Raw genomic sequence first — 18,266 nt, forward strand, 5'->3', positions numbered from 1 at the left:
TCTTTATTGCGAGCGGAATGCAAAAGTAGAGAGGTTATGCTTTAATTATACAGGGTATTGGTGAGACCACATCTGGAGTACTTAAAGGAAGGAGTATTTAAAGGAAGGATGTAAATGCATTGGAAGCAGTTCAGAGAAGGTTTACTAGACTAATACCTGGAATGGGTGGGTTGCCTTATGAGGAAAGGTTGGGCAAGCTATGCTTGTATTCACTGGAGTTTAAAAGAGTAAGAGGCGACTTGTTCGAAATATACAAGTTCCTGAGGAATATTGGCAGGGTGGATGTGGAAAGAATGTTTCCTCTTGTGGGAGAATTTAGAACTAGGGGTCACTGTTTAGAAATGTAAGACAGAGATGAGGAGAATTTTTTTTCTATCAGAGTCTTGGAATATTTTTAAGGCAGAGCTAGATAGATTCTTGATAAGCAAGGTTATCGAGGATAGATGGGAATGTGGGGTTGAGGTTACAATCAGATCTGCCATGATTTTATTGAAAGGTGAAGCAGCCTCAAGGGGCTGAATGGCATACTCTTGCTCCTAATATGTGTTTGTATGTTTGTATGAAATTTCACATCCTGCCCAGTTCAGTCACCCTACATGTCATGTATCCCACTCTTGCAGTCTCCATAAAATCCTCACCTCCCCCTCACCCCCCAACGTTTTTGAAAGTTTTAAACAGTGATATTACAATATAAGTGTAAGTTCATGTCAGTTCAGTGATTTCTAAAGATTGCTGTCTTCAGGGACATCATCAGCATACCCTGTGGAGCGGCAGGGAATCACTGACAGCAATTTCTGAATTTCCGTGCCTCACTGCCATGTATTAATGTCAGAAGTTGTCAGTTTCACGGGATAATGATAATTTTTCTGTGATTAACGCCACAAAATCTGGGCCATTAGCTTTAGACTAGTGTAGCTTTAGGCAGAAGCCAGGTTTGATAAAGTTTACAGTTTATATTTGGAAATGCATGAGTTGAACAAAGTGTTAATCTATTAGCTGTAATTCACACATCATTGTAATGTACTAAGCATTCTGCAGAGCAATGACAGTGAATCACGTTAGACACAGGCTCTGTCACCTCTGCAAAATAAAACGCTACTCATGACGCCTGCCTGTGCCATAAATGTTAACATTATTAGCAGCCAAAAATCTGCAGACAATAGTAGAGGGAAATAAAATAATTTTGTTCCAAGAGTCCATTTTCATCCAAAAACAGTTTTTTTGAAGTTATTTTTTAGGTTGTGGGTATCTCTGGCAAGGCTGACATTTATTGCCCTTCCCTGGATACTTGGGAAGGTGATGGCAAGCCATCTTCTTGAACTTCTGCAGTCTGTATGGTGAAGATACTCCCACATTGTTCTGGCGTACAGAAGAACGAGAGGTGATTTCATTGAAACATACTTGATTCCTAAGGGGCTTGATAGGGTAGACAAGGAGGTTGTTTACCCTGGAGAATCTAGAACATGGGGAAGAGTCTCAGGATCATTTAATATTAAGATGAGGAAACATTTGTTCACTCAGAAGATTGTAAATCTTTGGAATTCTCTACTCCATCATTAGTATCTTCAAGGCTGAGATAGATTGATTTTTGATTTCTCAGGGGATCAAAGGATATGGAGAGCAGACAGAAAAATGGAACTGAGGCAGAAAATCAGTCACGATGATGTTGAATGGTGGAGCAGGTTCAAGGAGCTGAATGGTCTACTACTGCTCCAATTTCTTGTGTTATGTTGAGAGTGCTACTGATTGTCAAAATTCTGAAACTGTACTTAGTGAAACTGAAGGAATGACTAAATATCCAAGTTGGTTGAGTGTTTGACTTAGAGGAGAATTTGGAGGTGATAGTGTGCCAAACCACTTTCCGCTGTTCTAGGTGGTGCAATTGGGAAAATTTTCAAAGTATCAAATATAGCTAATATAAACTGTGGACAAAGATGGTACTTGTAGAAGTTGGCAGAATAAAAAGTTACAGTGTGGAGCCAACGGATACAAGGATAAACAACATTTTGCAAGCTGAAGGGATTGAGTATCCTTTCCTAATAAATAACATTTCAATCACTAAGGAAGGCTAATTAGTGGTATTGTCACTGGACTAGTATCCCAGAGACCCAGGGTAATGCTGTGGGGACTGGGTTCAAATCCCACCACAGCAGATGGTAAAATTTGAAGTCAATTAAAAAAAAATCTGGAATTAAAAGTCTGCTAAGGACCACTAAACCATTGCTGATTGTCGTAAAAGCCTATCTGGTTCACTAATGTCTTTTGGGGAAGGAAATCTGCCATTCTTACCTGGTCTAGCCTAAATGTGACTCCAGGAGGAAAGTGTGAGAGGACGATCCTGGGGCAGGCAATCAGCAGCACCTACAGGATCTAGCACCTAGTCTATACTCAAGTGGCGTTTGCTTGTCCAAATCCCGAAATATCTTTAACCTTGGTGCAGTTCCCAACCTTATCGACATGCCTGGTGAGGAAGGTGAGCACATCAGCGACAGGGACGTGGGGGTTTTAGAGTCACCACACAGTCCCGTTGCAATGGCAGAGCAAAGAATGATTCCACCGTCAGGATCCTCATCTGTGGCTGGTCTCTCTTCTCACTGAAAACCTTCAGGAACTTGACACAGGCAGCCACATTCTTGAAGGTCAAGTATCCAGCGCTGGGGAAGTCCTGCAGGCAGTAGATCTCCGTGGCTTCAAATCTACATGACTCCAAAAAGGACACGATGTACAAGCCTCTAGATAAGGGGGGAAAAAATGTGCCCAATGTCGCCCTCATCTTGATGGCCACCTTTGTGTGCGGCTGCATCAAGCTGTGCGTAGACCCTCAGTACAAAAACACCAAGTGTCACTACGTGCTGAGGTTCTACCTGTCCCTGGTGTTGTGAAGGATGGGTCTGGCCACAATGCTGCGGAACGCTCCAAGTAGTTGGATCGTGCTGTACCACCTGTCCCTCATGAAAAAATTTATGCAGAGAAACTCCTTTGACCACAAGTCCATCAGGCAGTGGTCGGCACGTAACGTCTTAGAGGCCCTGAGGGAAAAGGAGAGGGTGGATCCTGTGGGATGGTTCCCCGAGCAGACTGTCAAAATCATTTGGCAGAAGGCCTCATCGCCAGAACTTTCCAACAAGCACCAAGATGTAGCTTGGCTGGTGGTGAGAAAGGCCCTTCCCATCAGATCCTTCCTACACACCAGGAGTCTCACCCCCACTGCACGTTGCCCTCGAGGTGGCTGTGGTGGGGGCGAGACCGTTGTTCACCTCCTTGTAGATTGTGCCTTTGCAAAGAAGGTCTGGAGAAAGATGCAGTGGTTTCTGTCGAGGTTCATCCCAAGCAGTTCTGTGACACAGGACTCTGTGCTCTATGGACTGTTCCCAGGGACACACACTGAGACAAACATCAACTGCAGCTGGAGGATCATCAACTCAGTGAAAGACGCTCTTTGGTCTGCCTGAAACTTGTTGGTCTTCCAGCGCAAAGAATTGTCCCTGACCGACTGGCCATTGCAGACTGGCACATTCCAAGGTCCAGGACTATCTGCTGAGGGACGCACTAAAGCTTGGGGCAGCCGCCGCAGAGGTGCAATGGGGAAAGGTCGCTGTCTAAGACCTTTCTGCTATAGTGCACCGAGGGGCTGGGAATTGCATAGACCCCTCGGGCTGAATGACTCACATTGAATGTATGCATTGAATACTAATTGTATTATAGTTGTATTGAAGCACCTCAGAGTGCAACATGATGTATGTCAATAACTCCAATACCATTGCACTGTCTGACTGTCTGTAATGACCATTTTGAAATGACTGTAATATTCATTGATTGTATTGAAGCACCTCGTGATCCAGGTGTAAAAGTTGAATCTGATTCCACTTTTTGTGATGGCCATTTAGAAATGTTTTGTAATGTTCTTCCAGATATTTTATGAATAAAGTATATATTTTTTTAAAAGGGTAAAATAAAAGCAAGGGTCCATATTCTATTTAGTTAAGGTATGTCTGGGGAGCTCAGTCCTGTGATTTTCATATCCTGCGCTATGTGGGAAATTCTACACGCTACTGGAGGTCTGGATGAACATGTGTGCAAGAGGTGCCTCCAGGTAGAGCAACTCGAGCTCCAGATTTTGGAGGTTGAGCAGCAGCTAGAGGCACTACGGTGCATTCATGAGGTTGAGAAGAAGAGGAACAGGCAGGTAGTGAGGGAATCCCCTGAGTGCATCTCACACACAAACTGTTTTTCAGCCTTGGAAAATGGTGAGAGTGATGATTCCTCTGTGGAGGCCAACTAGAGCCAAGGCCATGGCACTGTGGGTGGTCCAGCTGCTCAGGGCAGGAGGAAGAAGTGTAGAAGGGCAAAAGTGGTAGAGCTTCTGTGGCCGTAAACGTGACTCCAGGAGGTACGTTGCCTCCTGGGTGCCAGGGTCAAGGATGTTACAGAGTGGCTGTAGGGCATTCTGAAGGGGGAGAGTGAACAGCCAGAGGTCGTGGTCCATGTTGGGACCAATGACATAGGAAGAAAGAGAAATGAGGTCCTGCAAGCAGAATTTAGGGAGTTGGGTAGGAAATTGAAAAGCAGGACTTCAAAGGCAGTAATCTCCAGATTACTCCCGATGCCATGCAGTAGTGAATATAGGAACAGAAGGATCGAGCAGATGAATGTGTCGCTGGAGAGCTGGTGCAGGAAGGAGGGCTTTAGATTCCTGGACATTGGGACCATTTCTCGGGGAGGTGGAACCTGTACAAGTTGGATGGGTTACATCTGAACAGGAACGGGACCAACATCATCGCGGGGAGGTTTGCTAATGCTGTTGGGGTGGATTTAAACTAAATTGGCAAGGGGATGGGATCCTGAAAAGTAGTCCAGAGGGGAGAGAAGCTGAGATGGGATTAGAAGTTAAAACGCTAGTAAGTGTGTCTGGAAGGCAGAGGAAACACAGGCTATATGAGAAAGAAGTGAGTTTAGCAAGGCTAAATGGAATATATTTTAATGCAAGGAGCCTGAGAAATAAGACAGACAAGCTGAGGGCGCGGATAAGCACGTGGGAGTATGATATCATAGCTATGATTGAGACTTGGCTAAAAGGGCAGGATTGGCAGCGCAACATTCCTGCTTATAGGGTTTTCAGGTGAAATAGAGAGAGGGATGGAAGAGGAAGGGGAGTTGCAATATCGATCAAGCAATCAATTATAGCAATGAGGAAGGATAATATCTTGGAAGGATCATCAAATGAAGCCATTTGGGTAGAAGTTAAAAAACACAAAAGGGGCAAACACATTGTTGGGTGTGTACAATAGGCCCCCAAACAGTTAGGGAGGGATAGAGAATCAAATATATAATCAAATTTCAGAGAAGTGTAAGAATAATAGGGCAGTAATAGTAGGGGATTTTAACTACCCAAATATTAACTAGGATAGTTTAGTGTGCAAGGTAGGGAGGGAGCAAGATTCTTAAGTCGCATCCAAGAGAAGTTTTTTAGCCAGTATGTAGAAAGCCCAAGAAGGGAGAGGGCAGTTCTGGACCTTATATTCGGAAATGAGCCCGTGCAGGTGGAAGGCGCATCAGTAGGAGCATTTTGGAGATAGTGACCATAACTCAGTTAGATTTAGGATAGTTATAAAAAATGATAAGGTTCGGCTGGAAATAAAAGTTCTAAACTAGGGTAAGGCTAATTCTACTAAGATGAGATGCCATTTGGCCCAAGTGGACTGGGAGCAGCTACTTGCAGATAAAATTGTGTCAGAGCAGTGGCAGACATTCAAGGAGAAAATAGCGAGAGTACAGAGCAAATATGTTCCCGTAAAGATGGTGGGGGGGGGAGGAGACCAAGTCCAGAGAACCCTGGATGTCAAGGGACATAAAGGTTAGGATTAAGGAAAAAAGAGAAGCTTATGACAGATACCGAGGGCTCAATACAGCAGAGTCCTTAGAGGAGTATAAACAGTGCAGAGGGGAACTTAAAAAGGAAATTAGGAAAGATAAGGGAGTGCATGAGACAGCATTGGTAGGAAGAATGAAGGAAAACCCAAAGGGATTTTTTAAATATATAAAGAGCAAGAGAATTAATAGGGAAAGAGTAGGGCCACTTAGAGACCATAGAGGTAATCTGTGTGTGGACCCAGAAGATGTGGGTACAGTCCTCAATGAATACTTTGCGTCGGTCTTCACAATGGAAAAGGACGATGCAGGTATGAACATCAGGGCGGAGAGCTGTGAAATATTAGAGGAAATTAACATAGAAAAAGAGGAGGTACAAGTGGGTTTAGAGGCCTTAAAAGTGGATAAATCAGCAGGCCTGGATGAGATGTATCCCAGGCTGTTGAAGGAGGCAAGGGAAAAGATATCAGGGGCCCAGGCAGTAATTTTCAAATCCTCTCTGGCCACAGGTGAGTTGCCAGAGGACTGGAGGACTGCTAACATTGTCCCACTATTTAAAAAAGGAGGAAGGTATAGACCAGGAAATTGCAGGCCAGTCTGTCTAACCTCGGTGGTGGGGGAGTTACTAAAAAGAATTCTGAGGGACCGAATATATCTGCACTTGGACAGACACAGGTTAATCAGGAATGGTTAGCATGGATTTGTTAAGGGAAGGTCGTGTTTGACATATTTGATAGAATTTTTTGAGGAGGTAACCAGAAGTGTTGATGAGGTTAATGCATCTGATGTGGTCTATATGGACTTTAGCAAGGATTTAGATAAGGTCCCTCATGGTAAACTGGTCAAGAAAGTAAGAGCCCATTGGATCCAAGGCAAAGTGGCACGTTGGATCCAAAATTGGCTGAGAGGCAGGAAGCAGAGGGTGATGGTAGAGGGATGTTGCTGTGACTGGAAATCTGTTTCCAGTGGGGTTCCACAGGGCTCGGTCCTGGGGCCCTTGTTGTTTGTAGTGTACACAAATGATTTGGACTTAAATGTAGGGGGTATGATCAAGAAGTTCGCAGGTGACACAAAAATTGGTAGGATGGTAAATAGTGAAGAGGATAGCTGCAGGAGGATATCAATGGACTAGTCAGGTGGGAAAAGCAGTGGCAAATGGAATTCAAACCAGAAAAGTGTAAGGGAATGCACTTGGGGAGGGCTAACAAGGCAAGGGATTACACTATGAATGGTAGACACCGGAAAGCACTGAAGATCAGAGGGACCTTGGTGTGCATATCCATCGATACCTGAAGGTAGCAGGACAGGTAGATAAGGTGGTTAAGAAGGCATATGGGATACTTGTATTCTATGCCTCAGCTAATAAAGGCAAGAGCAGGGAGGTAATGCTGGAACTGTGTACACATTGGTTAGGTCACAACAGGAGTGCTGTGTGCAGTTCTGGTCACCACATTATAGGAAGGATGTGATTGCACTGGAGAGCGTGCAGAGGAGATTTACCAGGATGCTGCCTGGTCTGGAGGGTCGGAGCTATGAGGAAAGATTGGATAGGCTGGGGTTGTTTTCCTTGGAGCAGCGAAGGTTGAGAGGGGACCTGATAGAGGTGGATAAGGTTATGAGGGGCATAGATAAGGTGGATAGGAAGGCACTTTTTCCATTAGTAGAGGGGTCAATAACCAGAGGGCATAGATTTAAGGTAAGAGGTAGAAGACTACGAGGGGAGTTGAGGAGAAATTTTTTCACCCAGAGGCTGGTGGGAGTCTCGAACTCACCGCCTGAAAGGGTGGTTGAGTCAGACACTCTCGTACCATTTAAGAAGTATTTAGATATTCACTTGTGTTGCCATAGCCTCCAGGGCTATGGGCCAAGCGCTGGAAAATGGGATTAGTGTCTCAGATCTTTGTTGACAGCACAGACACGATGGGCCAAATGGCCTCCTTCTGTGCTGTAGACATCTATGAGCCTCTCAGCAATGTGGTTGACTCTTAAATTCCCTCTGAACAAGGGCAATTAGGGATGGTCAATGAATGCTGGTCCAGCCAGTGAAGCTCACATCCCATGAACAAATAAAAAAAGACACTGTACTGGTAATTAGCTATGAGAGAGACAATTGGTTATATAGAGTGAGGGCACCACTCCACATCAAGCATGGGGCAATGCAAAGAGGCAGGCCTCCATGAACTACCACAGCCAGTAAAGGAATTGAACCTGCAATGTTGGCATTATTCTACACCACACACTAGCCACCTAGCCAAATGAGCTAACCAACTGCCCAGGAGACACTGCATTAAGAATATACAAATCTCACTCGCATTTTGATTTTCTAGTGGAATTTACATCCATTTTAAATAAATCTAATAACACACCGCACTGGTATAACAGCTTATATTTATCACATGAATGAACGGTTATTTAATTTCTCTCATAATTAAGTAGTTGAATTTGAAAGGCTCACTGCAGAATGTACAGCATTCTATGATACTGCGAAATGTGGTCTATTGTGACATTATTCACCTAATGCTTACAAATCGCATCTATTGTATTAATAACTTGGATGTATTTCAGAAAATAGTGTTTGCAAAGCACATAGAGTAAAGAGCATGACAATGTTGATGGTGCATTTATGTCGGGATATTTATACATAGCTAAATATCAATGTCAACAATTCATTAAATATTGAAAAGACTGAAAACAGTAACCTTTGGGCCTTGCTCCAAATGCTGCTCCCCAACTAAAAACTCCATCCCTCTACCTGGCAATCGTCTGAGACTAAACCAGAATTGTTCACAGCCTTAGTACCATTTTTGAGCCCGAAACATGCTTCCAACCACATATCAGCACCATCGCTAAGACCACTTATTTCCACTTTCGTTACATTGCCTGACTTCACCCTGCTTCAGTTTATTTGCTGCTGAAATCCAACTTTCGTGCCCTCATTTACTCTACACTTGACTATTCTGATATACTCCTGACTGGTCTCCCACATCCTACTCTCTGTAATCTTGATGTTATTCAAAATTCTGCTGCCATGCCTTAATTCTCACCAAGCCATCCCCCTACCATCCCTGTGCTTGCTGATGTACATGAGCTCTCAGTCAAACAATGTCTTGATTTTAAAATTCTTGTCCTTGTTTTCAAATCGCTCCATGGCCTCACCCAGCCCAATGTCTGTAAACTCCTGCAGCAACTACAAGCCTCCAAGGCAGCTAAGGCATATCATTAAGGAGAGAAATTTCCCGTCGGGGGTGTTGTGCGGGGGCCAGGCGGGAGCAAGCACAAACCCGATTGGTGTCCCCGATCGGGTGGGCACCCCCATTTCACGTGGGCGAGCCTATTAAGGCCTGCCCGGCGTGATACACACCTGCAAGTGCTGTGTGCTACCTGTGTGGGTGGGGGGAGAATTCCCTGAGTCGGGGCCTGTGCTCTTTCACTCATGTGTGTAAAAAAGCTCAGATATCTCTGAGCCATGGAGGTGCCTCAGGGAGATTAGTTTAAGTTCTGCAAAATTTAATAAAGGTAAAAAAAAAATTTTAAGGACATGTCCCCTCATGTGAAACTGTCACATGAGCTGGGAAATATCCATTAATTTTTTCAAAAAATGTTATTTAATTAATAAACCCTTCAAGAGACCTCATTCCGCCCGTGGATGAGGTTTCATGAAAAATGCGATGGCCACCTGGGCTCCTCGTCTGCCCAACAGCCTTAAGGTTGGACGGGCAGCTCAGCTAATTGAATTAATTACTATTTAAATGGCCTTAATAGGCCTTTGACAGTTTGGTGGGCCTGCAGCCTATGCGGCTATGCACCCGCCGAACTGACAATCTAAATGATGCGCAGTGACATTGGGACACCCTGTCCCTGCTCACCAACGGGAAAATTCTTCCCTAAGAATTCATTGTCTAATTCTGGCCTCTTGAGCATCCCTGATATTGAATTGTTCCACCATCAATGGTCATGTCTTCAGCTGCCTAGGCCCTAAACTATGGAATTATCTCCCTATGTCTCTATTGTTCTCTGACTTACTTTCCTCCTTTAAGATACTCCTTAAAGCCTGACCTAGTATCTCCTTCTGTAGCTTGGTGTCTTATTTGCTTTATAATGTCCCCATGAAACACCTTGGGATGTGTTATTATTTTAAAGGCGCTATATAATGATAGGCTGTTGTAATTTCTTATTCAGCATTATCAGTTTTTGGTCTGTTGGTGCATGTCCAACTTTTGTATGAAGTAATTTAATTTCTAATTTTTTCATGGGATGTGGGCATCACTGGCAAGGCCAGGATTGTTGCCCATCCCAATTCCCCTTGAATTGGCTGGCCTGTCATACCGTCTCAGAGGGCACTTAAGAGTTAATCACATTGTTGTGTGTCTGGAGTCACATGTAGGCCAGACCAGGTAAGGGCAGCAAATTTCCTTCCCTAAAGGGGATTAGTGACGATTGATGATGGTTTCAAATAATTAGTCAATTATTAACAGACATTTGGAAGTAAAGAATTCGATGTTGCTGACAAAAGACATGTTGTCGAGGCTTTTCATCTTGCATTCGTCAGGACAATCAGAAGAACATAAAGGGAACTACAATTTAACTTCATGAAAAGAGACTGCTGATTGGTTGGAAAGTGGATGCTAATTGGTAGAGGCATTGCCATGGAGAATGCACCAGTTAATGGCTGACAATTAACTGCCAAGCTTTGTTTAAATTCAACCAAGCAGGTTGACTGATCGGTCAAAGCATTGCCCTGGGGAATGAACCAGAGGATGGCTGTCACCTATTTTGTTTAGTTGAACAGGTGCAATGTGTGCACATGTTCTTTCTATCTGCAAAGAACAGAGCCCTGTGTATTAATATATGTAGCTTCTAGCACACATAAGTGAGCCATACTGCAAGCCCGACTGAATCTTAAATTGGTTGTCAGCGTAATTCTTGGCACAGTCAGGATTGTTTAGCAAATATTGTCCAATTGCAGATTCACATCTAAGGTTGGACACTGTGTTTTGAGTTTTCAAGCACAGGCTGGTTGGGTACAGTCAGTACCTTGCCTGTTGCAAAGGGCCTAGACAGCTACATCAGTTCTCATCCAGAAAGCCAGGCAGTGAAGGATAGAACTGGAGCCTATTCTTTTTACACTATTAGTTAAACATATATTTACAGAAAAACATATTACAAACATGCCCCTCCCAACCCAACAACCATAGTTTCTATCTGCAGGGGAAATATCCTAGTTATCCTGGCCAATATTTATCCCTGAATCAACATCACAAAAACAGATTATTTGCTCATTATCACATCACTGTTTGTGGGAACTTGTGTGCAAATCTGCTGCTGTGTTTCCTACATTACAACAGTGACCACACTTCCAAAGTATATTTCATAAAGCACTTTGAGAAGTCCAGTGGTAGTGAGAAATGCTACATAATTGCAAGCCATTTTTTTCCCTTTTCCCTATATATCAGAGCACAAGTGAATTCCCAGTTAATGCCCACTCCCTGAACACAATTAAATACTCAATTTCTATATAATTAGCACTAAGCTCTGGAACTCTCTCCTAAACTACACTCTCCTCCTTTAAAACATTATCTCTTTGACCAAGCTTTTAGTCACCTGTCCTAATGTCTTTTCCTTTGCCCCAGGTGTCAACTTTAGTTTGATAATGCTCCCGTAAAACACTTTGAGACGCTATACGATGTTAAAGGTGCTATATAAATAGAAGTCGCTTGTGAGATATTTATTTTAGTTTCCAATTTAAGTTTTTTTGCTGCATTATTTTCCTTAACCAAAATTTTGAAAGATTAAAATTTCATGCACCTTAAATATGAATTTAGAACTAAGGATTTCACAGAATCATAGAATCACAGAATCACACAGTGCAGAAGAGGCCCTTCGGCCCATCGAGTCTGCACCGACACGTGAGAAACACCTGACCTACCTACCTAATCCCATTTACCAGCACTTGGCCCATAGCCTTGAATGTTATGACTTGCCAAGTGCTCATCTAGGTACTTTTTAAAGGATGTGAGGCAACCCGCCTCCACCACCCTCCCAGGCAGCGCATTCCAGACCCTCACCACCCTCTGGGTAAAAAGGTTTTTCCTCACATCCCCCTTAAACCTCCTGCCCCTCACCTTGAACTTATGTCCCCTCATGACTGACCTTCAACTAAGGGGAACAGCTGCTCCCCATCCACCCTGTCCGTGCCCCTCATAATCTTATACCCTTATTTAACTACAGACTAGAATGTCTACTTAAATCAGACTTAGCTGGTTAAATCAAACAGGTCAAAGTTTGCTGGATGCAAAGCTTGGATTTGGTTTGTAAATGGGTATAATTGCCCATTTTATTGAATAAGTATCAGAAATAAATATATCAAAATAATACAGGAACAAAGCCAATTTCTCATTCCTACTAGTGATTCCAACAGCACCTTTTCCATTCAGATCAGCTTCAAAGTAAATGAGTCTCATATCCAAATCATGTCTGTTTCACATGTCGGCCGGGATTTTTTGTGCCAGGATTTTCCACGCTCGCCAGCATCTTGTGAGTTCGGTGGCATGAGCAGGCAATATGGCGTGATCAGTTTCACAACGGCGTGAAACCAGTTTGCAATCATCTGCTCAGCCCACCAATGGCGGGGCCGCATTTCCCACCATCAGAAGTCAGGAACCTCATTATAATACATCTGCATATCATTATTAGGCTAGCCTGCCAGAATTGTCCCCAACCCCCGCCACTGGATCGTCCACCCAAGTCGGCAGGAAAACACGCCAACGTGTTTCACAACAGCACCTAAGTGACATGCACTTGGCGGGCTGCACTTCACTCAGAACTTCAAGGTTTATTTGCCTACCTTGCTTCAGTCAGCACTCACAGTCGTCAACGCCAGGCTTCACAGACAGCAACACATTACTTTTAGGGGGGCTCACAGGTAGGCCTCTACTTACCGGCGCTCACATGTGTGGGGGGCTTTTCAAAGGCTGCAGGACTAGGGCTCGCTTGGGGAAGGGGGAGAAGTGGCCTCAGGCAAGGGAAGAGGCTGTAGGACAAGGGCTGTACTGGGGAAGGAGGGTAACCCAGTGTGTGTGTGGGGGCACATGTTGATCTGTGCAAGTGGCCTCAAGATGTTGAGGGCTGAGGAGGCAGTCTCTAGAGGAGATGAGGCCAGATAGACATGTGAAGGTGTGTGTGTGTGTGAATGTGTGAGAGAGAGAGAGAGAGAGAGAATGGGCGGTGATGTCCTTTGAGCTGGCAGTGAGCGAGATGCCAGTCATTGTGTGGTGGGCTTGAGTATATGAGTTTAGAATGATGAGATGGTTACCGTACCCTGGTTGCAACGGATGAGATCATTCATCCTCTTTCTGCATTGGATGGCCAACCTCTTCTGTGCAGCATTGGCACTGATCACCACTGCCACTGACCCCCAAGCCTGGTTGGTCAAGAGGTCATCGCAGCAGGCCTTCATGACGTCCAAAAGATGTTCCAGTGGTACATCGCTAAACCTGGGGGGCTGCAGTCTTTTTGCCTTCGCTTCCCTGCAGTAGTCCTGGAGTGGAAGCATTGAGATGTGTGCACACGTCTGGACTTTAAACATGGTGCCTGGTAGGATGAAGCAATGAAGTGATGGCGTGGTGGGTGAATGAGAGCCCACTGGCCATCGAAATGGTGTGTTTTCCAGAAATGCGTAAGTAATGCTGCAGGGTTGGGACGATATGGCGTGAAAACCCACCATCGCGGCTGGAGGGTATTCCCCTGCTAACGCACTTAGTGCAAATTTGGGAATGATTCTGGCCGTAGTCTAGTTCTAGTCTTTACTTTCTTTCTAACTCTCCACAAAGCTTATACTTGTCTACCTTTCTACAAATAAAAGTTCCTGACAATAATATCCACATCCCATGAATGAATAAAAAGGAAGTTATACAAAAACTACAGAGAACTACATTAACATATACAAATCCCAACACATGTTCCTGAGATTTTTCTCTACGCTCCTAAATTAAATGGTCAAGTTCATCCACAACATACTCGCATTTGTAGGTAACCAGGAATAGCTAAAGAAAGTATTAGAAATCATGAGAAATAGAGGCACAAATTGAAGTGGACTGCTTAAAAGGCCCAAAAACATTTACAGCAATGTTAATGGGGAAATTCAGAGAACAAATGGGTCAGTTAAAGGAGGGACAGATAAAATTACTACAGGCTTTATGAACATAAAGACTGTTACAGGTGTAACTTATTCAGCCTCGAGCTTGTTCTGTTATTTTATTGCATCCTGGCTGATCGGTGCAGTAGTTTTTGTCATCTATCCTAGGGTACAATTTCTCCAATCCAATTGTTTCAGTGAACTGTACCTTTAACATACATTAGAGACCCTAGTGATTACATTTGTTGACAATGAACTGGAAAATTATAGAGATGAGACAATCCAATACTAGCATTATTGTCATGCCCCCACTTTCCCACCTTATTTTGCCAAGCTGCAGGTTATGTTCTATTGTTGAAATATCTTTTAAATCTTGAGATCTGAATTACAGTAAAAATGACTTTTATTAACAATTCACCAAAAGAATTAGGGGAAAAGAAACTTACCTTGTGGTCCATCAAGTTTTGCTTTCTTAACTGAAAAAGAAGAAAAACAATTTTATTCTAATTGAAGTTTCACTTCAGTCAGTACAGTAAACATTCAGAATAATTCAGTTATCATGCACACTCACAGGGTGATAGATCAGAAAATCCAGGTTACAATGCTGTATCCTTAACTCTGATCCATGCTCCTCAAGTGTGGCTACCGCTAAACAATCAAAAACATTTTTGACTCATTTAGGATAGTAATTTTCTTTATGTGTTTGTAGAATTACATCAAAATAACCAATCACACATGTACATATAGGATTGAATTTAATGACTGTAACAATGGCCCATCCACCAGCCGGAAAGTCGGTAGCAATCATGCTGCAACCATTTTCAGGATTAAATATCAATCAGGCAGTTAACCTCCAGCTACTGGGTTCCCATGGCTTTAAAGGCCAAGACTCTGCCTCCAAGAACTGCTGTCCAATTAGATGGCCAGCAGGCTCTTCAGTCCCAGCAGTGCCAGGAGGGAGGGGTGGTCACCGATGGAACTGCACCAGGCCCCAGAGCAGAAGTCAGGAAGGAGGCCACAGGCCTCAGCAAGAGGATTGGGGGGCAGGAGGAGTGGAAACACCTACAGCGGGGTGAGCCCTTGCCATGGAGGGGCACTCCACAGGCCACAGGATGCCCAATCAAGGGGGACTGAATTTAATTCTGCTAATGGCCTGTGATGGGAGCATTCCATCATACTCTGGTACTCTAGAATTCTCTTTCTAAACTTACATTTTAGACTGCCTTTCTACATTTCTACTCAGCTTCAAAAACTTCTTCAAAATTTACCTCTAGCCTTTGGTCATCTTCTTCACTCTTCTATCAATACCTGCTATGTCTAAACTCCTTGGTGAAACACTTTGGAATGCTTTAGATGTGTTAGGCAAAAACAAGCGGTAATTATAATGAATACTTCTGAAATTGTTGACAGAACAAATGCAGAAGATTGTGCAGCAGGAAGGTGAATACTTTAATAATACAGGACAATTTATTGGTCTGAAGACTCATTTGAATTTTGTGCTTGTTCCAATAATTTAATTATCAGATAATTCATTATCAGTGAAGCACACCACATTGTTTAGCAGAACAAGATATTAATGACTATGTTTGAGAAATACATAGTATAAACTAGAATGCACATATATTTTCATTATAATTCATGTACCCAATCACCTGATTTCACAATTTTAATAAAGAATAAGGGAAGGCGGTGGCATAGTGGTGTTGTCACTGGACTAGTATTCCCTGGGGACCTGGGTTTGAATCCCACCACAGCAGATGGTGAAATTTGAATTCATTAAAAATTTAATGATTACCACTAAACCATTGCCCACTGTCATAAAAGCCCATCTGGTTCACTAATGCCCTTTAGGGAAGGAAATATGCTGCCCTTACCCTGGCCTACATGTAACAGGGTAATTAGGGATGGGCAGTAAACGTTGGCTGAGCCTGCAATCGCCCACATCCATTGAATTTTTAAAAAATTACCAAAAGCAGTTCTGGGCCAAACTGCATGAAGCCACCAATGTTGTGAGCTAAGACATTCATTTCAAGAAAAATTTTTGAGAAAATTTAAAATCATTCATGAAACCTCATCCTGCCTGTGGATGAAGTTCCATGAAAAATGTGGAGGCCACCTGGTCGCTTCTGTTTTAAAAATCTCTTCTGTATTTCCTTAATGTTTAACACAACCATTTAATCATCCCTTAAGGTGCAGCTCCATTAATTATTTCAATTGTTAGTTGAATGGCCTTAATAGGCCTTAGTTTGGTGGGCGCACAGCCGAGTCGGCTGCCTGCTCACCAAACTGAAAACCTAAATGAGGCACAGTGACGTCAGGACACACACCCGCGTCACCCAGTGTCATTTTACACCTCAGCGAGCGGGCCCTGCCCCCAGTCACCGAGCCAAAGATTCTCTCCTTAGTTTTCCACTCAGTAGTTTCAGAGCAATACTTCTCCATTTATAGAATCCAATGACAATATGCATTTAAATACAATTCAGAACAGTTAACATTGATATAACCAAACTGAAAATTCCAAAATACAAATTTGAAAATGCCCAGAGCACTGAAATGCTGACAATTTTAAATCAAGTGATTACGTGGTTATGTTAAACGTTAAAGAAATACAGGAGAGATTTTTGAAACAGAAGCAAACACATAAGACTACTGAAGCATCTTGGCAATGTGCTTCCCAGAAGCTAAACATCAAGACTTGCTTCGAAAATTTACAAACATAGTGCATTTACTCTGATGCATAAAAATATCTCCCTTGTAGGACTGCAGGGTACATCTCTGTCAAATTCACTCGTCAGCTGTCATCCCTACAGGTTCTAATTCGAAAACAACATCAAGAGCCAAAGTGGCTTAAAACAAGAAACATCACGACCTCAAGACCCTTCCTAGTGAATTCCTATATATATTAATTCACTCCATCGCACATTCTTAGCCATGTCATCTCAACAATTCAAGAGTAAGATTTTGGGAAAATCCTTCATAATCTTTTCGCTAAACTGTCTACATTTTGTCGCTATAATTTTTCACAACTAATTCTGCAATGTCAGAGCTGGCCAGAATTGACTGGGGGATGAGCCTAGCAGGAAAGACAGTGGAACAGCTATGGCAGGAGTTTCTGGGAGTAATTGGGAGACACAGCAAAAATTCATCCCTAGGAAGAAGAAGCATACTAAAGGGAGGCCGAGGCAACCATAAAAACTAAAGAGAAAGCATACAATGTGGCGAAGAGCAGTGGGAATCCAGGGGATTGGGAAGCCTACAAAGACCATCAGAGGACAACTAAAAAAGAAATAAGGAGGGAGAAGATTAAATATGAGGGTAAACTAGCCAGTAATATAAAAGAAGACTGCAAGAGTTTTTTTTAGAGATATAAAGGGTAAGAGAGAGGCAAAAGTGGACATTGGGCCACTGGAAAATGATGCTGGAGAAGTAGTAGTGGGGAACAAAGAAATGGCTGAGGAACTGAATAGGTACTTTGCCACGCACTGAATAGGTACTCAGTCTTCACAGTGGAAGACACGAGTAACATCCCCAAAGTTCAAGAGAGTCGGGGGGCAGAGGTGAGTATGGTGGCCATTACCAAGGAGAAGGTGCTAATAAACTGAAAGGTCTGAAGGCGGATAAATCACCTGAACCAGATGGATTACACCCCAGTGTCCTGAAGGAGATAGCTGAAGAGATAGTGGAAGCGTTAGTGGTGATCTTTCAGGAATCACTGGAGTCAGGGAGGGTCCCAGAGGACTGGAAAATCACTAATGTAACCCCCCTGTTTAAGAAGGGAGTGAAGCAAAAGACGGGAAATTACAGGCCGATTAGCCTGACCTCAGTCATTGGTAACATTTTAGAATCCATTATTAAGGATGAGATTTCAGAATACTTGGAAGTGCATGGTAAAATCGGGCAAAGTCAGCATGGTTTCATCAAGGGGAGGTCATGCCTGACAAATCTGTTAGAATTCTTTGAGGAGGTAATGAGTAGGTTAGACAAAGGAGAGCCAATGGATGTTATCTACTTGGTCTTCCAGAAGGCTTTTGGTAAGGTGCCGCACAGGAGGCTGCTCAGTAAGATAAGAACCCATGGTGTTAAAGGCAAGGTACTAGCATGGATAGAAGATTGGCTGTCTGGCAGGAGGCAGAGAGTGGGAATAAGGGGGTCCTTCTCAGGATGGCGGCCGGTGACTAGTGGAGTTCTGCAGGGGTCAGTGTTGGGACCACAACTTTTCACTTTATACATTAATGATCTAGATGAAGGAACTGAGGGCATCCTG

This window comes from Carcharodon carcharias, chromosome 14 (assembly GCF_017639515.1).
Source record: "Carcharodon carcharias isolate sCarCar2 chromosome 14, sCarCar2.pri, whole genome shotgun sequence".
Lineage (NCBI taxonomy): Eukaryota > Metazoa > Chordata > Chondrichthyes > Lamniformes > Lamnidae > Carcharodon > Carcharodon carcharias.